Source organism: Apus apus, chromosome 2 (genome assembly GCF_020740795.1).
Source record: "Apus apus isolate bApuApu2 chromosome 2, bApuApu2.pri.cur, whole genome shotgun sequence".
Lineage (NCBI taxonomy): Eukaryota > Metazoa > Chordata > Aves > Apodiformes > Apodidae > Apus > Apus apus.
The window spans coordinates 147,353,341-147,369,793 of record NC_067283.1 but is presented as its reverse complement, the minus strand read 5'-3'; the positions used below and the strand labels follow the sequence as shown (position 1 = coordinate 147,369,793).

The following is a 16,453-nucleotide window of genomic DNA, read 5'->3' as shown; positions in this document are numbered from 1 at the left end:
GCCAAGTGCAAGGTCCTGCACCTGGGTCGGGGCAACCCCAGGCAAAAATACAGGCTGGGGGGAGAATGGCTGAAGAGCAGTCCTTGGGGGTGGGAGTTGCTGAGAAGCTCAACGTGAGCTGCCAATGTGTTCTGGAGCCCAGAGAGCCAGTTGTGTCCTGGGCTGCATCAAAAGAAGTGTGGCCAGCAGGGCCAGGGAGGGGATTCTGCCCCTCTGCTCTGTGCTGATGAGACCCCACCTGGAGTGCTGTGTACAGTTCTGGTGCCCTCAGCTCAGGACAGACATGAAGCTGTTGGAGATGGTCCAGAGAAGGGTGATGAATGTGATCAAAAGGCTGAAGCACCTCTGCTATGAAGACAGGCTGAGAGAGTTGGGGCTATTCAGCCTGGAGAAGAGAAGGCTCTGGGGAGATCTCATAGCAGCCTTCCAATACCTGAAGGGGTCCTACAGGAAAGCTGGGGAGGGGCTTTTCACCAGAGAGGGCAGTGATAGGATAAGGGGTAATGGTTTTAAACTGAAAGAGATAGGTTTAGGTTAGACATCAGGAGGAAATTCTTCGCCATGATGGTAGTAAGATGCTGGAATAGGTTGCCTAGGGAGGTTGTTGATGCCTCCTCCCTGGAGGTGTTTAAGGCCGGGTTGGATGAGGCTTTGTGCAGCCTAGTCTAGTGTGAGGTGTCCCTGCTCATAGCACGGAGGTTGGAACCTGATAAACTTTAAGGTCCCTTCCAACCTTAAGCATTCATTTCAAAATTATTTTATAGTAGTCAGAACTTGTGAATTGTAAGTGAACTCTCCTGAGCCTGGAACACACACTACTCCCCATTGTAATTAATAAATAAATCTGATAAGGTTAGGCATCTTGTAAGATTCAGACCCTCTGTAATATTTAGTTATTTTGAAATTGGATATTTTTAAGGCAAATTGCTGAACTGTTACAGCCCTACTGATCTCAAAATATCAAGTCCAGTGTTTAAAAGCTGAGATGGGGCACTGACAGAAGAAAAAGTGTTCACAGTTGGGAATCCTCTCTGTGACTTTGGAGCAAGTAACAGGAAAAGCTGATCAGTGTTTTGTTTGGTAAATTACTCTTCATTTAATGTATTGTGTTAGCCTGATAATATTTCAAACCTGTGTCAAATGTTTGCTGTGAGGACAAGGGAAGGTTACGTATGAGTCCTTTCCATCTCTGTCTTTGCAACTCTGAATTAACTGGACAATCCTCCCTTACACACAAAATTAACTTCTAATATGGGAATATGTTTTGATGCTTTCCAGCTCTAACCTGTAAGGAAGATCATATTTAAGTCCTGTAACTGATGTTGTTCTGCTGACTGAAGAAAAGGATTAATTTGATGTTGAATATGATCAGTGTCTCTTGAGTGCTGTAATGTTACATGGAAGCAGAGCTGGGCCATCCTCTGGAAGCAAATAGTTTAAACTTTTTAATGTACCACAGCATCATTGTTATTAATTGTATGATGTAACTATTGAGTTTTACTGTCATTATTTTGATCTTAAACACTTGGTTTCTTTGCTGTCCTGAAAATAAAGGCATGAGAACTTTTTCAGCTGTGTAGAAGTAAACTACTGGGGATTTTTAAATAGTTCTCTGACCACCAATTACTCAAATCACAGGAGAGTTTCCCTTTCCAACTGAAAATTAAAGGTTTGGTAATATACGTTGGTAAGGAAACAGAAGTCCATACAATTGTAGTGAGGAATCATATCACTTTAGTGGAGGATAAAATTATCAGTCAAGTTTTATTTTGCATGAACCTGTCCTTGTGAATTCTAGTATTTATAGGTTTCCCTATTTTTATAAGACACTGGATGAGTGTTACTTTCTGCCTCTTTTTTCATAGCTGCCTCACTGTAATCTGCCAGAAGCTCTGTAGGGATTATTTCGCCAGCTCAATTTGTGTGCCGTTTTATGTCTGGCGACAGAATTCTTTGTAAGCTCCCAGGAGCTTTCTGACAGTTATTTTTATGGGTCTTTACCATTCTTTTTTCTTTGTTTGTTTTAAATCATTTTGTACACTGTGTCTCAGATCTGTCTTAACCTGTTGATGGGCTGTTGTCGCTAGCAATCTGTTGTGAGCTGTGTTGGGGAGGACGCATCACCTCAAATATTTTTTGCCGTCTCTTCTGTACTTTCTATGTTTTGGGCCAAGCAAAGTCAAGCACAGGCAAAAACGATGTTTGTAACATGATTTTAAATGTGGTTGGTATCTATACAATACTTTGGTTATACAAGCTATGTGGGGTTATTCCTAAACATACTTTAGACAAAGCTTTTAAGTTTATAAATAACCTGCATATTAAGTTGTGAAATCTGTTTCTGTAGGCTGTTGAAGATGCTGTAGAAGTTACTAGTCATAGGGGAAATTAAATGGCATCTCAGGCCACTGCAGATGGTAACCTTGGCAGTGTTCTTGGGAGGCAAGTGGCCAGCTGGAGCAAGGCAGAGAACTGAATTGCAGGTTATTGACTCTGCAGTCAATGGTTTGTGCTGAATTAAAGAAAATGCTTTGACTTCAGTTTCTGTCTGCACATCAGCCCTGAATCATCCCTGTTAGCTGCTTTTGAAGACTTAGAGCTAACTGTGACACAGACTTACCTGGGCTGGGAGTGACAGTTTTGCTTAAATGGTGGTAAAGGCCAGAAAATTATTTAAGATAACTTCAAGAGCCTACCAAGAAACTTCCATATCTGGCAATGACTAGCTGTTTTGCCAGTGTTTCAGCAAGCTGCCTTGCGTGGAGTACACTGGATAAGTAAATTCTGTTAACCCCTGTGTAGCTGTTACTGTGTCATGTTCTCTCCTGAGAACAAAGCCATTAATAGATTTCTCAGAGGTGATCTGCCTTGCAGCTTGAATGAGTGCAGAACTTGGAGCCTTGGGAAGCAGCGGCTGTGATTCTGCCTGTTGCAACATGCACCAGGGAAAAACATTATGAGATTCACAGAAGGCTCTTTGCATCTTTATGGTTAATAGTTTTCTTAAGTATTAAATTTGTATGGAGAAAAAGGTTTAATCAGATGTTGTACTTCAGAGTTTTCATTCCACCTTCCCCTTAAGTGACAAAACTAATGAAGTAAGGGATGGTTGCTTAAATGAATGGGTTAAGTCTCCCAAATTTACCTGGAACAGGTAGGTTTGTTGTCTGCTTCCTTCTTTTGAACTCTTAATTCTACAAAGCTATGGTAACACAGTGTGTGGGGGGCAAGCAAAGATATCTCCTAAGAATGAGCTAACTCTTTTGTTGTTCACCTGCTATTCTAATTAGCCTGACAAAGAAACAGTGTTAATTTATTTCACAAAGGTCGATTAAAGCAAAGAAAATTAATTTTTAAACAAATATTGACTGAAAACTAAGCAGCTTTGATTTTCTCAGCTGTATTAGTTGTACCATAGGTTACACTTTGGGGAATCTTATTTTAAAAGAAAAAAAAACAAATCTCTCCTGACAGGTTTTATCAACTGAACGAGGTTAATGTAGATCATGTATAAGGAATTGTTTTCTTGAAATCTGGGGAGCTTTTCGAAAGGGACCACATGTCTGCATCTTTCTGTGTGTACCCCTGCTTCAGCACCCCTCTCCTCTCCCTGTATACAGTGTTGCCCAGTTGTTCCTGTGCAGCAGCCTCCTTCCAGTTTCTCCTGTCACACCAGACTTTATTCTTTGCCCAGCATTGGGAGATTACAAAGTTCTTCTGCATGAGATTTTCCCATGATCCCTCTGGACCACTGTACCTATTGCTGTTCTGCTGCATTGACTTTTCCCATCCAGAATTGCTGTGCAGCTGTAGCTGCTAACACTTGCTTCCCATTCTCACCTGAAGGCCAGTCTGCAGTAATGGGTTAATGGGAAGGACCGGCACCACAGGAGATTCTGAGCAGTCAGGAGAGGGAGCAATGTAGAGCATTGTGGGACTGGAGGGGCAGAAGGCTCTCCAACAGGCTTAAGTACTGCTTTTGGTAAATCAAAATCCTACATGCTTCTTTAGGTAGTTATGAGGAAGTGTAAACATTTGATTTTGGCAACATGGTAATATGTGAGTTGGTCCAGTGGAAGTGTAGCACAAGTTTTATTTAATGAAGTGATCAGTCATGCTTGAAAAGAAGTCCATTCTCTGATACTGAATAGGAAGCTTTTCATACTGCAGTGTAGCAGGGTAGAAGGAAGTATTTTTGTTGAGTGTGTTGAAGGAAATTGCACATGTTGCAATTACATAAATGGTCACTCAGCCAGCAGAACTTTCAAATCCTGTTGCCAGACCATAGACAATGACATTGCTGCTCTGCTCAGTGACTTACCAAGCAGCATGGGAGTATAGGACCTTACGGCTTCCATTCAGAAGCTTTTGGCTGAATTGTTAACTTCATACAGTTGCTTGGCAGGAGGACCATGAATGAAAGGGTCTGAAATAGAGTAGTGGAACAACTGTTGTAACAAAGCCTGTTCTTTAACAAAGTGGATAAGGTGTCTTGGATGTTTTTTTTATATTTCCCTTTCTGCAAGAGAGAAGTAGTGCTTCATAGAAGCACGTATGCAAGGTAAGAAACCCAACATTAATTTGCTAGGCATCTCCTTATCTTGAGACAAATTGTCTAAAGTTATCATTGACTAACATTATTTTTTCAATTTTTCCTTTTAAAGTGTCTGTTGCAACTGTTTGTTTCAGTGTAGCTGCAAATAAAATAATATCAAGAGATTCTATAATTTCATTTATAATTCTTCAAAGTCCCTTCCACCTTGAGATCTTCTGCATTCTATTTGTCAATTAAATTTCCCTTCACTTCTCCTAGCTGTGCTGTACAGGTCACAGGGCTCTCTTTTGTTGTGATGGGGCAAGGGTGGGTAGGGGAAATGGGTGGTAACATTTGATTGTAGTTTTCACTGTGACTAAAATTATCCCCCAGCCTCAATACTGCATAGTTTTTCCCCTTCCCTTCACCTTTCCCAAGCTGGGACAATCAGTAATACTATGAAGCAGCATAGTTTTTGTTAAGTGCTTGTTAATCAGGATTATTTGATGTAAGAGGAGCTGCTGATAGCTGATTACAAATTAACTGAGTTTTTTTGAACTCTTCAGCTAGATCTGCCAAAGTCATTAACATGAAAAGGCTTTTATATTTGTAAAACAAGTTTGTGCTGAAAAAAGAGGTGTTGCAGAATGTGGTTGACTTTGCTGTAGAAGCAGAAAGAGAGTTCTTGGGAAGATCACTCCTTAAAAGAAACCTTGAGATGTGATAGATATATTGGCAGAGTGGATTCTGTTACCAGGAACAATAACTGAAGTAGGAGCAACCGTGGTTTTCCTGGGGACAGGTTAAGTAATGACACTCCAGTATTTAAACTGGCTGAAACTACAGAATTACAGAAGCAGCCTACAAAACCCCAAATGGAAGAAAATGAACCTTTCAACAAAAAGGTGCCAGTTTTGGCTAGTTCTTGGTTCTATTAATGTACCAAACAAGGTAGACTTGTTGCTATATCAATCTATTCCAAATAAACACTCTTTGAGTGCCTGCAGTAGATCTCAGTGGCCACTTCCATAGGAAATGCTGTTCTGTCTGACCATACAATGCTCATTTTCTACATCAGAAACTTAGTTTTCCTAGAATGGTTTGGGTTGGAAAGGACCTTAAAGATTTTATAGTTCCAAGCAGGAAATCTCACTAATCCTAGAGTAAGTTCAGAAAGGTAAAAACTGGCATTGGTCATATTTGTCTTTAACTGATGAAAACTAGCAATTAAGCATTTTTCCCAGTGTGCAATATATCTGGCACTGCAAACAAAATTTGAACCAAGACCTACTTTTTTTCTGCTGCAACTGTGTGTAACTTGGCCCAGTAATGCAGAGGTGTAATGCTCTATTTTTGTGTTCTTTCACTGTGAAGCTTAGCTCAGCAGTGCTGAGATGCAGTGCTCTATTTCTGATTTTGTGATCATGGATAGCTGATTGCCTTACTGACTCATGGAAGTTTGTAAGGATGCCTTTCTATTTGCTTGTAATGTTTTTGAAATCTGCATGTTTTAGTTGCATTCCTAGAGTTTGGTAGGTTCCTTGACACTGCAGTAATAATTTTGACTTAACCCCTTGCATGGCTTATGTAATTGAAATACTGTGTATTTTTTATGTTTGATGGGAATCTTCTGTTTGTTCAGATTCTGAAGACGAGCTGCTGCTTCGGTCATCTGAGGAAGGGAGTTCTCTGTTAGGACTGCAAGAAGACACTACCAATTGGTAAACACTTCCTTAGGTGTCTTTGCTTGTGGAATGTTTCTTTGTTTTCCATAATATTTTAGGCCAAGGAGTAAAAAGTGTTTTGATCTATTGAAAGCAAGAATTAGTTAATGCAAATTTTTTTTTTCTTAATTAACTGTAGCTTACCAGACAAAAGGCTGGGTAGCAGTGAATAATATGTGAGTATTTAAATTGGAATACAAAGTGATTAAATTCCTGCTCTCACAGTAGAAGAAAAAAGACTAGCCTTTTTTCTTGAGTGGAATGTTAAACATAGTTTATTTGCCTTTTCCACTGCAGATAATATGATGTGTCTATACCTCTTGCTATATAAAGACTATTTGAAGTGTGGTAGGTCAAGCAATGAAACTTCAAATCTGATGCTTCAGAGCCTGGAGAGAGAGGAAAAAGGAAACTTAAAATAAAAAAAGTTTAAAAGTTAACATGGCTAAGCATGCTGATTTTCATGTCCAGGTGCTTTGGAAGATACTATTTGTGCAATGGTAATTGTTCTGTGGGTGCTTGATGAGGTATAATTTTAACTGAAAATAATATGTGATAGTAAAAATAAGGATGTATCATAATTCACAGGCCTTAAGTTATCTGTAGGTTGTCTCTAGATTCAGAATGGTGAAAGGATCATATGTGAAGAGCTGTGACCACTTTGTAGCAGTTTACCAGGTCATAAGCTGTTGAGATACACTATTACAAGACAAGGATAAGAAAACATGATAATTTATGAAATCTGAATGTGTCTTGACATAGCTAAATCATAGTCACATTGATAGTAAGTACCAGATTTACAACTCACTTCTGTAATACTTTGATATTATAAATGAAGTAGCAGTCTTTGGTACAGGGAAGACATCCACAAACTTGTGAACTAAACATGCATTCGGTTTTCCTCTGTGATTATACCTTACTATACTTTACTGTGTATCTTCTGTAAAGCTTGAGTCCTGCCCTTCTGTTTGCTGCTACTGTTTGAGCTACAGGGCTAAGTAAACTCATGTTAGGAGAACTCATGTCAGGTTCTTAGCCCAGAATGGAGAGATACAGCTGGGTCCCAGAATGAATGTGGAAAGAAGTATCATCCTAGCCAGTAACAAAACAAAGTTTTTGTGACCCAATTAATTACAGATGCTTTTTTGGTCTTCAAATGCCAGTTAATTCACCTAAATGTTATAAGCAATCTAGGTAACTTTGTGAAGTTGTGTTGTGTATCTGTTGCTAATAACTAGTATTAAAATATCCTCTGCTAAACTTAGAGTAATGGTAGGAAAGTTTTGAAGGCTCACAATGGTCAATAATGTGCATCTGTCAGAAATGGCATAGTGAAAACAGTATTTGACTTTGTGTAGTCTTTTTAAAATAAAGGTGACTTATATGGTACAACTGTTTGTGAGTAATACTTTAAAAAGCTTTGTTGCCAGAGCCTGTAAAAGATAACAGCTTCTGACACTAAAATGTGTATGAGACTTTTGCTCAAATACTGAGTTTAAAAATGCATTTTCCCAATTTGAAGGAGAAAGAACCACTGGTGTGTAGTATGTTATAATTTGAGGTACCACACTGTAATTATCTGATAGTTATTTTTAGGTTAATCCTTTAGGTTATTCTGATAATATATGATGTGAATAAACACTGTATGTCTTTCACTAAATTTGGATGCATAGCTTCCAGCAAATGGAAAAGCTCATGAGCCAGTAGAGAGAGGGCTTCTGCCCACCACATCATCCCCACCATCTCTCCAAAAGAAAAATTTAACAGGGTGGCCAGACTGAGTGAAACTGGGTAGTTTCAGAAAGTAGCTCTGCAGTTGTGGCAAAGTACTTGTCTTAATTTAGCATTTCCTTTAGGACCAAGTAGTCCTTTTTTTTTTTAGCTTAGGGGTAGTGCTGCACAAACTGAATTTCAATGTTACCAGCATTAACTTTGGTCTGAGCTCAGGCCCCCAGCTCTGGGACCTTGCTGAAAAGAGAATGAGCGTGTTTGGGGCAGGGGGGATCTGGGTCTTGCATGACTGGTGCTGAGATGGAAGCATTAAGTCACCTGTACCTTATGTGGTGCACACTATCTCAGATGGTTGTATAATATGTGTGTGCCTATTTTATCCAAGTGGTATTTATTTCTTCTGGTTCTGGTATTCCAGCTTTCTGTTATCATAGACACTGAGGGACATACAACATTTTAGTGTTTGTCCTATTTTTCTTGTATTAGCTTTTCTTTTTCATTATGTTAACTTGTGTGGGATTATTTTTTCAGAGTATCAAGTCATTCAGATAAGGTCTTGATAATTATCTCCTGCTTTTCCATATAATATCTGATAAGTATTGATTTATTTTATAGCTTTATATCTCACATGCAGTGTGAACTTGTCTGCATGCCTAAGGACTTAAAAATCTTTCCGTGCAACCCAGAATTGTTCCCCTCTAATGATGATTGGGAGATGTTTTGAGCAAACTGATTAACATATTGTGGAGTCCCTGTTCAGCACTGATACTGCAGTGTTTGTGGATTAACAGGTTTTGCATTTTGTACTAATTTTAATAAACATGAAACACTTTCAGTATTATGTTTGCAAAGTGGAAGCAAATGTGTACCTGTCACTTTCTTATTAATTTAGAGAATGTTTTGTTGTGGCTTGTATAGCTCTTACAAGAGTAGCATTTGTCTTGCTGATACATCTTTATATTTTCTGCTTCCTTGTGGGGACAGTCTTAAAAATCTCTTCAGCTACAAATTCATTCTTTTAGTGCAAATCCCTTAATATGTGCTGGACTTAATACAGGAAAATTTATTACAAAAGGTGAGAAGTGGAGGACCTCATTCAGAAGAGATACTATGTTGAGTAAGGCTGTATTGTATGTGTTACAGACTTCTGTATGGCTTTGACTCTCCAGGAAGTTTGTATGAAATCAAATGTGCTGCAAGGAATATAAAGCAACGTTCTGTTTTGTTTCGTTCAATGCTAAATGTTTGTTCTATTAAATAAGGAAACAGATGTTTTAAAAAGGTGCAGCTTTTACTGTGTGCTTTCAGGATTTTTTTTTTCATTTGGAAAAGCCATGTAACCAGTGTAGAATGTGGTGGTTAGAAAGGCTTCTGGGCAGCTTGGAAAGCTTCCACTGCGGAGCCTAGCAGATACCAGCCGTATGGGAACCATGAGGGGTAGAAGAATAATCTGTCACATTATAAATGTACAAAGAACAATTAAATGTCTTTTTGACAATTGAAACCACTTGTACTCCCCGTTTGTGCCACAAGTTAAAAACAATATCCTTTGGTTTTGCTCTAAATATATTTCTGTAGGTTTGCCTATAAATTCTATTTGCAGTTCAGCAGAGCTTCTTGAATTGGTTTGTCATCCATGTGAAAGTAGGTTTGTTCAAGTGGTCTGTAGTATGTGGAGGTTAAGTACTTTTTGTGTTTTTTACACTCGGCACAATATATTTTGGTTGAAATTCTGATGTTACTGATATTCTACCAGCGTGCATTTATTTTTTATTAGTGCTGGTATCTAAGGCAAGTAAGAGGAATTTTTAAGCCTGACTGAGCTTTCCTCTGTTTATTTGCTGTATTTTATCTTGTTGAATGTGGCTGGCTCAGATAGCTTTTGTGCAGTTCTGTATTTTTAAAAATTCAGTATTACATATTAGCAATGAATTTAAATGATCTGCCTGTGCTGATGCAATATTATGTGGTATCTTCTCCCACAGTGGACATAAAATTACTTGAAACTTTGAATTAAGATGATAGTGTGGTAGCAATCTGCAAATTATCAGTGACAGGGTGTTTTTTACTGTAATCAAGCAGAATTCAGTGTAGAGTACCTCCAAAACAGCCTTCCTTTTTATGCAGTAGTCCTACTGTAGCAGTCAGTAGAGTAAGTTTAAAAAGAAGTGAGTTTTGAATTTGGTTTAATGGCTCATTTAATAAACTGTATTCTACTTGAGACATCAGGCATTCCCATTTGTTTATGAAGGTAAAGCTGCTCTTTTTCTCCACCTGTAAATAATTGCTGAGGACAACATGAACTGTTTAATTCTGTTTGTCCAATGAGCCTTCAAATCAAATACATTAATTTAAGCGTTGTTTTGACTTTTTGTTAAGTCGCTTTTAAACAGACCAGTTAAAATATGTAAACTTTTCTCATCAGAAGGATGTTTGACCTGAAAAGCTGTGCTTGTTGAGACAGGTGACTGGACTTTCATGTGGCGTTTTATGTGGTCTATTCTATTAGGCTAATGTCAGATATTGCTTGTTCCACTTCCTGACTTAAAGCAGGACTCTTAAATGCTTGTTAAAAGACATTTCTGAGTTTTGTGGAGCTTTTTGTTTGTTTCTTTTAACTCTGTAGGGACTTAGACATTTAGCATGTAGTCCTTCATGTCTGGTTAATATTCAGCCTGCTGCTTGACCACATAACTGCAGTTTTGTTATTTATAATACGGAAAATCTCAAGTTGGGACTTATCAGGATTATCAAGTCCAACTTGCTGCTTGTTGCAGGACTACCTAAAACTAAACCACATGACTAAGAGTGTCATCCAGATGCTCCTTGACCTCTGGCAGGTTTGCTGCCATGGCCACTTCCCCAGGGAGCCTGTTCCAGTGACCGACCATGCTCTCACTGAAGAACCTTTTTCTAATGACCAATCTGAACCTCTTCTGAAGCAGTTCCTTCTTTTAGCTCATTATGGAATTGATTTTGGAAATTACTGAACAGAAAAACCATGTAGCTGTGAGACTCAGTGTCCTTAAATTATGATGCAGGAATTAAGACCCTGTTGTATGGCTCCTGTTTTTCATTTGTTTGTTTTCCTGACTGTTGGATAAAGCTGATGAATACATGCAGTGGTCCCTAGGAGCTGGGCAAAGACATTTCCGTGTTCCATCTCTGATGTTTGGTACCTTGTGTTCTGTAATTTCTGTGCATGCTTCCATCTTAAGTGCTACCCAAGAAACATTTGAAGTCACAGGTTAAAATTACATGGTTATATTCTTCTTTTCTGGGCACCTAGTGATTGCTGTTATTGAGTACTCTATCGTTTTTTTTTGTTTTTTTTTTTTTCTGGCATCTAGTTCCCCATGTTTTTCTTTGTATTAGAAGTAATCTCAAAGTTCTGTTACTGGAACATTACTGTTTACCTAAGCTGAAAAGCTTCCTTTTTTTTCTTCTTCCAACTTCCCCCCTTCTTTTTTTAATTTCATCTGAAACATCTTGTATTGTTCTATGGATGTGGAGCTCAAGGCATTTCTGAGCAAGCTGGAGGTGCTTTCCAGAGTTTCAGTGCTGTGTGATGGTTACTCTGGCTGGAGCAGAGCTCCTCTCATTCTTAGCAGAAATTACAGCTTGTTCAAAGGCTCTGTCAGGGAGTCATTCTTAAACAGTGTTGCCTCCTGATGTGTGCATGTGTTATGACTACAGAGGAGCTGCCTCTGCTGAAACTTGCTTAGTACTAGTAGAGGGACCTCGAGGGGAAGGAACTACGGAGAACTGCTTGGCTGTCTTTGTAACCTACTAAGCCCTTGAGTCTGTGAGAAGTATGTGGCAAAACTTAGTGCTGTTGTTTTTCATAGGAAGGACTTCCTAGGCTTATTAAAAGCTAGTCTGTGTTCTTTGGAATCTGAAATAATCAAATCCATTGCCTCTGAGAAGCAGAGATGCTCTCTGTGAAACTTCATGGCTCTAGCCTGATGAGCTTTGGTCTAGATTCATCTTACGCCTTTGCCTATTAGAGCATTACTTATGGCTTTAGCTCTCAATTTCTGATGCTATTGAGGAACCAGTTTATGGTTAGAATTCACGAAAACTAATAAAAACATGCTTTAGGTGGTTCCTCTCCTATGTGGTTTGTTTCCTTTCACAATAGAAGTTCCTTTCTTTTCATATGACCTAGTGTAGTCCTGAAGAAAGTGGCTTACCCTGACTGTAGAAATCTAGTTTCTATGAAATAAAACTCCTGTTTAAGCGTTACTGAATAGGGCACTGGGTCTTGGAGTTGCTCAGAGCTGATCATAAGCTACTAATATGCTGAATGGAAAAGCCCTTTTGACCTTTTCTTGTCTTAACTGTTCTTATTACGAAAGCACATGAGTATTGCTGCAAACTTCCTGGGACAGGGTATGGTTTCGTTTCTGTTATGCTCGTAATTGACTTAGAACTCTCAGTCTTAAACAGAACTATTTCTATAGCTTAGATGAAAAAGCTGTTGAATCACTTGATTGGTATTCAGGGGCACTTCTCAACTGGGTTTTAAGACTGCAACATCAAAGGAAGCGTCAACTGCAGAAAAATAGTAGTGCTAAGTAGTCATAGGGATGTTAGACATGCAGTAGATAGCAAACAACAATACAATTTAATCTTGTACAGGTACTCAGTGTATTTCACTAGTTAAGGAATACTTCATTACTCTTTTTTGAGGAGTGAAAACCTGAGTGCTGTAAAGCTTTTTATTAGGAAATATTTAAATTAACTTTCTGGTTTGTTTAAAAAGTCCCTTGTACTTGGTCTTCAACTTGCAGCTTTTTTTTTTTTTTTTCAATGTAAAGCTTTGATAAGATGCAAAAATGAGGATTAAGTTCATTTTACTGTTTCTACTAAGCCGAGGTAATCGTTTGTTGGGGAAAACATAACTGTAAGTGGATGAAATATGAATTTTCATGCCAAGTATAAGTTATGTATACATGCGGATATCCTCTTATGGTTTAAGGCTTCTCAATTATCTGTGGTTTTCCCCCCCCCCTTTTTTTTTTAAGGGGTTTATGTATATAACCATGTCTCCCTCTTAGATAATAGTCCAGCATCTAAACTTCCTTGAAATATTTTCTTTAGAGCAAGCCTGATAGCTTTTTGCTGCATTTCTTTTGAAATCAAATCTTCATACTAAACTTTAGAGAAACTGGAACTCTTTGTGGACCCCACTTGGAGTCTACCAAGTAGTTAGTTGTGCTCCTAACTTGGCACGTGGTAATGATCTCACCACTCAGTGTTTGGATGCACAGTATGAAGAGCTGTATGCCAGTACAGCTGTGTACAATGTAAATTATGTTGGCAGAAATACATTTTAATCTGTGAATAAAGGACAGAAAGCATAACACATGCTTTTGGCAGGTATCTTAACACAGATCAACTGTCAAGAAAGCTTTCATATCAAGTCACCATTTCTGTCATTAAATTACGAACCTGAAACAGGTTGGAGTGTAGCAAATAATGCAAGATACTGTAAGACAACATTGAGAAGTTATATAGGAGGGGGAGAGGCTAAATATAACAGACAGACTTCTGAGCTACAAGTTACCTTTGGAAGCATAAATAAAAATGAATGGAGATGGAAGACTTGAGCTGAAGGTTTCTATAGCCGGAAGTAAAAAATGTGGTTTTATAGCAGGCAACCAGTATATCTGCTTTCTTATAAAGAACTAAGGTCACTTTGCAATACTGACAGACTACATCTGCATATACTTAATCTCATGTTTGATTGCCATACAGGTACAGCAGAATCTTCTTTTAGAATCACTGATGTTAATGTTGGAATTTGTATCCATTTAGCATTGAACCACAGGTTCATCTGTAGATGTCCCGAAACTTCCTTTGAAACATGATCTTTGCTATGATTTATTTTTTATAGCTTAGCCATCTGTTATTGTTACTAGAGTAAAAATTGAGTTTTATTACTAAACTTTTATCTAGTGTTCTTTTTTTATTACCCACAAGATGTGGGATGTATTTGACTAGCAGTTCTGTTTTGGACTGGGCTTTTTTTTTGTGATTAGTGTGTGCTTCTAAGAGTAGCCAGTTTTTTAAGTGTTTTCCTCAAACTTAATTTCTACTCTTAACTGAAGCAAGAGAGCAGGAGTGTCTAAAAATTGCAGGAGTAGTGTAATGTTTGAGCTAGGTCCCGTGCTGTTCAGCAATAGGTAAAGGGCAATTTATGGACTGAGAACATCTCCCTGTCTGGCTCACACAGAATTCAAGTTGGTGATGCACTTACCAAGGCAAATCTTGGTACTTGCTTGAACTTGCAAACAAGCTGTTTAAACACTTGTTCTCTGAAAGCAGCAGAGTGGACTGAGTTTTGAAGACTGCTACTGAAGCCTGGGTGCCTAATACGTTGTGTGGAGTACGTGAATCCTGTGCAGCTTTGCTTTAGTAAATGTTGTAAGCCTTGTGAAGTAAGTTCTTGCTGAAGTTTCCGGACGAGCTGAGTTACCAATTGAGTGCATGGAAAGTAATTGAGATTCTCACTGCAAAGTTGTCAATTTTTTCTTACTACTCAATGTTCTCAGTTCTTAATAGGTAGAAAAACGCAAACCAAATCTTGACTGATGATTGCTGACAAGTCTAGGCTTGTGTGTAGAGGCTTCTTCATTAATTCAGTCAAGGTTGGGCAGAAGAGATTGGTTTCACAATGGAAGCTAACTATTATTTCCGTGTACTGCTGAGTTAAACAGTTCCAATAGGTGGGTTCCCAAAACACGGGGCTTATTCGCTAGTTGGCCAGTTATTTTTTTTCAAGTTTTATCATGCACGATGATGCCAAGTTTAGTTAGTGTGTCTTTTATATTTGGGTACCATTTGACTTGTGTCAACTACAAGCGTTTTCTCTGATTAACTGAATGATGCTTGGGTTTGTTCTCTTCTGAAAATGAAAAGCTGCAGTTTAGAGGCTTCACTGTCCCTGTTTAATGACCTAAGATGTCAGCATATGCTTTGGCCTATTTTGCCGTGGTGAAGTTAGGCCGCAAGTCAAGGGAGGGGATGGGAATGTATGTGTGCAAAAGAGATTCCTAGGATGGGAAGCATTAATATTTCTGCTCTTTGACTTTGTAAAATGGTATTAAAAAAGGCTAAAGAAAAATCTGTGAGCTGTTAACTCACTGAACAGAGGCAGTATCTCATATAACGTAACCTGAAATACTGGGCTACCTCCGACTCACAGGCAGTTGAAAAAATGTTTGGTTCTGTTACTCAATTTTCACTACTTAATAAATTATATAGTATACATGGCTCATATTGTGCCTTTTGGTGCACTTGCTGTATTAATTCGCAGATCAAAACGCTGAGAATCAGTCAGAAGGAAGCTCAGATATTTTGCAGATCTTCTGTACTAACGGGGACAACCCAAGTAACTCACACTAAACATCACAATAGGTGATTGTTCATTTAAATACTCCTGTGTCTAAGCTAAGGTGCATTTGGAAATGCAAAAATTATTGTGTAAAGAATCTGTCACACCATTGAGTTCACATCTGGCCATTTTTAGCAGATGTTTGCTGATTATTCCCCACTGACTGCTAGAGATCTGCAAATCATTTTCTTATTCAGGTCTATTTAGACAGTGCTTTATTATACTGCTTACTGCTAACCTCTAAATTTGAAATACTGTGTGATGTGTAGTCAAAAATTAAATATCAGCTTACCAGTATAAACCATGTTGATAGCATCAAGTGTGCTCAGTCTGATCTATTTTGCACGGAGGCATTCTCATTGGTGCTAAAAGATAGGAATCCAGTGCTAACATCTCTTGGCCTTTTATTGATGATAGTCCAACTGACCTATAATGCTCAGCTTTCCTGGTCGCTTCCCTTTTGCCTGATGGCTCTACTAGACCATTCACTTGTTCACTGAAGCCTTCAGGGCAAGCAACCTGAGCACCAGCACTTTTCCTGGAGGTGGTGAATGCTTGTGGTTCTAAGTGCAGTATTCGGAGAGATGTGAAGAGCCAAGCAGTTTGTTTGTTGGGATTTTTTCCCCCTAATAGTTTTATCAGTTGGAAATGCAGACATTTCTGTTAGTAATGAACTAATACTCTTAGGAAATATTTTTTTAAAATGTCCCTAGCCTTGATGCTATCGTGGTGTGGGTTGTCTTCTTTGTTAATTTCACATTTACTTCTATAGTCTAGTCATTCTAATGAGTATGAACAAAAAAGAAAAGTCCAAAGCTTAATGAATTGATTTGGACTCTCAAACCAAAATTATCTTGACCTGAGCTCTTGACTACCCAAAATAAAAATAAACTATTTTTAAGTAGAATATTTTGGTGTTATTAAATGTTTTGTCCTATTTGATTTTTCTTTTGCCTTTTTTTTTTTTCTTTCAGGAAATTAGCCTTTTGAAATAATGTTGGGTCTCACCTTGGCTTTGGTTTCTCTATTTGCAATATCAGTTTTGTTTATCCCTGACCTGCAGGA

General features: G+C 38.4%; 1 protein-coding gene across 5 annotated transcripts in view; it reads left to right on the top strand.

Annotated features, from left to right (window-relative positions):
• The window catches only part of CYRIB (CYFIP related Rac1 interactor B), a 97,724-nt gene that overhangs the window by 48,887 nt on the left and 32,384 nt on the right, over nt 1–16,453 (top strand). For 4 of the 5 annotated variants that reach the window (XM_051610210.1, XM_051610208.1, XM_051610205.1 and 1 more), the window contains one exon: nt 6,177–6,255. The exons of the other annotated variant lie outside the window; for it this stretch is intronic. The gene's annotated coding sequence lies outside the window, so the exon portion shown is untranslated. Of the gene's footprint in view, nt 1–6,176; nt 6,256–16,453 lie in introns of those variants that run through there. 5 annotated transcript variants of the gene reach the window in all.